The following is a 6,804-nucleotide window of genomic DNA, read 5'->3' on the forward strand; positions in this document are numbered from 1 at the left end:
TTTGTTATGTGTTCTTGATTTTCTCTTCAGAAACACTGACTAACTCTAATTTTGCCTGGAAAGACATCATCTTCAACTTCTTCCTTGTTGATTTTAGTAAAGATTTAGCAAGTTGAAGCTAGAAAACACTGGCTCCTTGTATAATCCAATTTTTAATGTTGTGGTGGAAGTTTTGTTCAACAATAAAATAAATAATTAAGTGTTAATATTTTCAAATTACTAACTCTTCTGAACGCCCCCCATGTGCTGGCCCCCATCAACTCATTCCCATCCAATTCCCACTATCCCCTTTTATAAATGCTTTTAATAAGGTATATACTTTTAATAAGGTTTTGAATGAGGGGAGAGGGATTGTCTGTCGGATATGAAGAGGGAGGGCAATCCAGGCCAGAGGCAGGATGTGGGTGAGAGGACGGAGGCGAGATAGACGAGACTGAGATACGGGGAGTAGGTTGACATTAGAGGAGTGGAGTGTGAGAGCTGGGTTGTAGTAAGAAATCAGGGAGGTAAGGTAGGAGGGGGCAAGGTGATTGAGTGCTTTAACGCCTATGGTAAGTAGTTACTATTTGATACCTTCCACAACTAAGCCCTCATTTCCCCTACTCCCTCTCCCTTCTGTGTCACCTTTGCACTTGATTCTGTACCCTCCCATTCTCAGATCCACAGAGCTTGCATACACAATCAATCAATCAATCAATCAATCGTATTTATTGAGCACTTACTGTATGCAGAGCACTGTACTAAGCGCTTGGGAAGTACAAGCTGGCAACATATAGAGACAGTCCCCACCCACCAGTGGGCTCACAGTCTAGAAGGGGGAGACAGAGAACAAAACCAAACATACTAACAAAGTAAAATAAATAGAATAGATAGGTACAAGTAAAATAAATAAATAAATAGAGCAATAAATATGTACAATCATATATACATATATACAGGTGCTGTGGGGAAGGGAAGGAGGTAAGATGCGGGGGATGGAGAGGGGGACGAGGGGGAGAGGAAGGAAGGGGCTCAGTCTGGGAAGGCCTCCTGGAGGAGATGAGCTCTCAGTAGGGCCTTGAAGGGAGGAAGAGAGCTTACTGTGTACAGAGCACTGTACTAAGTGCTTGGGACAGCATAATATAACAGACACATTCCCTGTCCACAGCGATCTTACATTCTAGAGGGGGAGACAGACATTAATATAAATAGATAAAGTTACAGATAAGTACATAAGTGCTGTGGGGCTGGGATGGGGGATGAATAAAGGGAGCAAGTCAGGGCAATGCAGAAGGGAGTGGAAGAAAATGAAAAGAGGGCTTAGCCAGGGAAGGCCTCTTGGACAGATGTTCCTTCATTAAGACTTTGAAGTTGGGAAAGGCCTTGGGACAGGTGGGGAATATCAATAATTTATTTTACTGTGTCTCCCCCCCTTCCCGAGACTGTACTCTCTTTGTAAGCAGGAAATGTGTCTACCAACTCTTTTGTATTGCACTCTCCCAAGTGCTGATTGTGTACTCTCCCAATTCCACTGATTGATTGATCTATATTCCAGTTGTTGCACAAATTATCTACCAATCTGCTTCCAGGCTTTCCACCAACTCACCCCAGGGCCCTACTGAGAGCTCACCTCTTCCAGGAGGCCTTCCCAGACTGAGCCCCCTCCTCCGTCTCCCCCTCCTTCCCCTCTCCATCTCCCCCGTCTTGCCTCCTTCCCTTCCCCGCAGTAGCTGTATATATGTATATATGATTGTACATATTTATTACTCTATTTATTTATTTATTTTACTTGTACATATCTATTCTATTTATTTTATTTTGTTAATATGTTTGGTTTTGTTCTCTGTCTCCCCCTTCTAGACTGTGAGCCCACTGTTGGGTAGGGGCCGTCTCTATATGTTGCCAACTTTTACTTCCCAAGCGCTTAGTACAGTGCTCTGCACACAGTAAGCGCTCAATAAATATGATTGATTGATTGACTGATTGATTTAACAAATCTGCTCTCTTCACCCTCTGCTTCCCAGCTCACTTTCTTTGCTCTTCCCAAGTTAAGACTGTACCTCATTTTTGACTCTCCCACCTCCAAACCTCACTCATATCGTTCCCTGCCTTGGAGCCCCCTCCCCAAATCCTGAAGATCACACCTCTCCCTGTATTCAAAACCCTCCTAAAATTCCACCTCCTCCAACAGAACTTCCCAGGACTCTATGTATCAGCCACATCTAGCACGTATACACTTGGCCATACTGCTTCTGCCCCCTGAGGAATGCAACTTAATGTGATGAGGGCTGATGGAACCTGGTGCCCAGAGTCTGTGCAGGATGATGGAGCTGACACTTTTTATTTTTATTTTTATTTTGCCATTTCTGAGAACCCAGCCTTGCATTGGAACACCAGGAAGAACAAACATGATTCCCTCCCCATTCCCCATGCTTAGTCCTTGGCTCATTGTTATCGCTTAACGAATGTCTGGGATCACCATAATTACTTCATGGAGGCTGTACTTCCTGGCATTATAGATAAAGCCTACAAGTTTGGGGTTCTCGTTGGAATGGTAATTTACACCTGCAGGACTCCTGAGAAAATCTCGGAGAAGCTATGGTTGGGGTGTGCTAACTCTCGCTCATTGGATGTTAGAATTTCATCTGAAATCTATGCTAATTGAAAGATTACACTCTCTTGTTTGTCTCTGGTTTTATGTTTGGATTAGAAGTTAAGGGATGCACAACCAAAACGCTCTGCTTTTCGGTTTTTTCTGGAGCAATAGCTCCTCACACTAGAGTCTCGCCAGCTCCCATTTCATCAATTACATACCTATCTTTAAGTTGTTTAGTCTAAACCTGTTATTCATATTAATGTCTGTCCTCCCCCTTAGACTGTAAACTCAATATGGGCAGGGAACGTGTCTGCTAATTATCTTGTATTAATTTATTCAACTGTATTTATTGAGCGCTTACTGTGTGCAGAGCACTGTACCAAGCGCTTGGGAGAGTACAATGCAACAACAAGCAGACACATTCCCTGCCCACAACGAGCTTACAGACTAGACGGGGGGAGCCAGACAGACATGAATACAAATAAATAAATTGCAGGTATGTACATAGGTGCTCTGGGGCTGGGAAGGGGAGGGGGGACAAAGGGAACAAGTCAGGGTGATGCAGAAGGGAGTGGGAGAAGAGGGCGGGCAGGGAGGGACTTAGTCAGGAAAGGCCTCCTGGAGGAGATGTGCCTTCAATAGTGTGCAGGCTGGGTTGTAGTAAGAGAGTAGTGAGGTGAGGTAGGAGGGGGCAAGGTGATGGAGGGATTTCAAGCCAATGGTGAGGAATTTTTGTTTGATGCGGAGGTGGATGGGCAACCACTGGAGTCTTTTGAGGAGTAGAGTGACGTATCCTGAACGTCTTTGTAAGAAAACGATCAGGGTAGCAGAGTGAAATATGGACTAGAGTGGGGAGAGGAAGGAAGCTGGGAGTTCAACAAGGAGGCTGATGCAGTAATCCCAGCAGGATAGGATGAGTGATTGTATTAAAGAGGTAGCAGTTTTGGACAGAGAGGAAAGGGTGGGTTTTAGCGGTTATGAAGGTGGCATCGACAGGATTTAGTGATGGTTTGAATGTGTGGGTTCAACGAGTGAGAGGAGTCGAGGATAACTCCAAGGTTATGGGCTTGTGAGACAGAAAGTATAGCGGTGCTGTCTACAGTCTACAGCGGGAAGACAGGGTTTGGGTGAGAAGATAGGGAGTTCTGTTTTGGACAGGTTAAGCTTGAGGTGATGGGAGGACATCCAAATAGAGATGTCTTGAAGGCAGGAGGAGATGCAAGACTGGAGAGAGGGAGAGTGATCAGGGCTGGAGATGTAGATTTGGGTATCATCTGCAGAGAGGTGGTAGTTGAAGCCATGAGAGAGAATGAGTTTTCCCAGGGAGTGGGTGTAGATGGAGAATAAAAGGGCACCCAGAACTGAACCTTTGAGAGACCCCCCCACAGTTAGGGGTGGGAGGCAGAGGAGGAAACCTGCGAAGGAGGCTGAGAATGAACGGCCAGAGAGATTAGAGGAGAAGCAGGAGAGGTCAGAGTCGTGAAGCCAAGGTTAGATAACGTTTCCAGGAGAAGGAAATGTTCTTGCCTTCACTGTGTCAAAGGCAGCTGAGAGGTCGTGGAGGATTAGGCTGGAGTAGAGGCCATTGGATTTGGCAGGAAGGAGATCACAGGGAACCTTTGAGAGGGTGGTTTCTGAGGAGTGAAGGGGACGGTAGCAAGATTGGAGGGGGTCAAGGAGAAACTTGGAGGAGAGGAATTTAAGACAGCGGGTGTAGACAACTAGCCCAAGGAGTTGTATTGTATCTCCCAAGCACTTAGAACAGTGCTCTGCACATCATCATCATCATCATCATCATCAATCGTATTTATTGAGTGCTTACTATGTGCAGAGCACTGTACTAAGCGCTTGGGAAGTACAAATTGGCAACATATAGAGACAGTCCCTACCCAACAGTGGGCTCACAGTCTAAAAGGGGGAGACAGAGAACAGAACCAAACATGCACATAGTTTAGCACTCAATAAATGCCACTGATTCATTGATTGAGCTAACCCTATGCTTAGCACTTTTGCACGTTTAAATTGATTGTTTTAAAATTATTGTATTATTTTGTTTACCCTCGCCATAAATCATTTCATATCTGTCTCCATAATTATACTGTAAGCTCTTTGTGGGTGGGGAATGTGTCACATGTTTGTTTTGTTCCTCCCAAGGGCTTAGTACAATGCAGTGCATCTATTCTCCATCTACACCCACTCCCTTGGAGAACTCGTTCGCTCCCATGGCTTCAACTACCACCTCTCTGAAGATGATTCCCAAATCTACATCTCCAGCCCTGATCTCTCTCCCTCTCTGCGGTCTCGCAATTTCTCCTGCCTTCAAGACATCTCTATTTGGATGTCCTGCCATCACCTCAAGCTTAGCATGTCCAAAGCAGAACTCCTTAACTTCTCTCCCATATCCTGTCTCTCTCCACCCGTCTTTCCAATCACTGCAGACGGCACCACTATCCTTCCTAGCTCACAAACCCGTAAGCTTGGCGTTAGTCTTGACTCCACTCTCTCATTCAACCCACATATTCAATCCATCACTAAATCATTTCAGTCCCACCTTCACAACATCGCTAAAATCTACCCTTTCCAAACTGCTACCATGTTAATCAAAGCCTTTATCCTATTCTACCTGGAGTAATGTATCTAACTCCTCGCTGACCTCCCTGTCTCCTGTCTCTCCACTCGAGTCCATACTTGATTCTCAAGAACCTCCGAGGGTTGCCCGTCTACCTCCACATCAAACAGAAACTCATCACCATTGGCTTTTAAGCACTCAATCACTTTGCCCCCTCCTACCTTACCTCGCTACTGTCCTACTACAACTTTGCCCGCACACCTCACCCCTCTAATGCTAACCTTCTCACTGTGCCTCGATCTCTGTGGTCTCGTTGCCGACCCCTCGCCTACACCCTGACTCCGGCCTGGAACACCCTCCCTCCTCATATCCGACAGACAACATCTCTCCCCCCACTTCAAAACCTTACTGAAGGCACATCTCCTCCAAGAGGCCTTCCCTAAGCCTTCTTTTCCTTGTCTTCCACTCCCTTCTGGGTTGCCCTGACTTTCTCCCTTTATTCATCCCTCCTCTCAGTCCCACGGCGCTTATGTACATATCTGTAATTTATTTATTTATATTACTGTCTGTCTTGCCCTCTAGACTGTAAACTCATTGTGGGCAGGGCATGTGTCAGTTACAGTGATATACTGTACTCCCCCAAGCACTTAGCACAGTGCTCTGCACACAGTAAGTGCTCAATAAATATGAGGGACTGACTACAGTGTACTGCACCCAGTGGGGTCTCAATAAATACTACTACTACTACTAGTAAAATAATAATGGTACCTGTTTAGCGCTTACTATATGCCAAGCTGGGGATGCTACACGTTAATCAGGTTGGACACAGTCCCTGTCCCATATGGGGCTCACACTGTTATCCTCATTTTACAGATGAAGTAACTGAGGCACAGAAAAGTTAAGTGATTTGCCCAAGGTCTCACAGCAGCCGTGTGGCAGAGCCAAGATTGGAACCCAGGTCCTTGTGACTCCCAGCCCCGTGCTCTATCCACTAGGCCACGTTACTTCTCAATACTACTACTACTACTACTACTACTACTACTACTACTACTACTACTACTACTACTACTACTACTACTACTACTATCACTAGGAGGATTTAGCTAAGCCACTGCTGCTACTGCTCTCTAGGGTTACCATTTTCTGTGAGGGTTGGCAGAAACCTGACTTTGGGTAAAGCCCTTAACCTCTTTGCCTCAGTTTCCCCAATTGTAAAATGTTGATAAAATACCTGTTCTTCCTCCCTGTTAGACTGTGAGGCCCGGATGGGTCAGGGGATGTACCCAATCTGGCCCAAGAACTAAGTTCAGTGGACTGCACCCAGTGAGCACTCAGTAAATAGCTTAACTATTACTTCAGAGGGGCTAGCAGTTATTTGAGAGAGGGCACGAGGAGGTCGAAAGATTGTATGGGGCAAAAAAAATATTATTTTTTATTAAAAACACAGTTTTTATTTTTATTATTATTATCATCCAGCTAGCTGTGACTGACTGAAACCGTGTCTGTCCCAAAAGGGCCAGTTTGGGTGCAGCGGGTGCAAATTTTGCCTGCCTCTGTCACTTGACTCGAGTGGCAGCAACACTGGTAGCCAGCGAGGGGTAGCTCTGTGACCCAGGAACACAGAGACGGGGGTAGCAGTGGCAGCCCTGCCTGTGCCTGG

The sequence above is a fragment of the Tachyglossus aculeatus genome, unplaced genomic scaffold, assembly GCF_015852505.1.
Source record: "Tachyglossus aculeatus isolate mTacAcu1 unplaced genomic scaffold, mTacAcu1.pri scaffold_105_arrow_ctg1, whole genome shotgun sequence".
NCBI classification, from domain to species: Eukaryota; Metazoa; Chordata; class Mammalia; order Monotremata; family Tachyglossidae; genus Tachyglossus; species Tachyglossus aculeatus.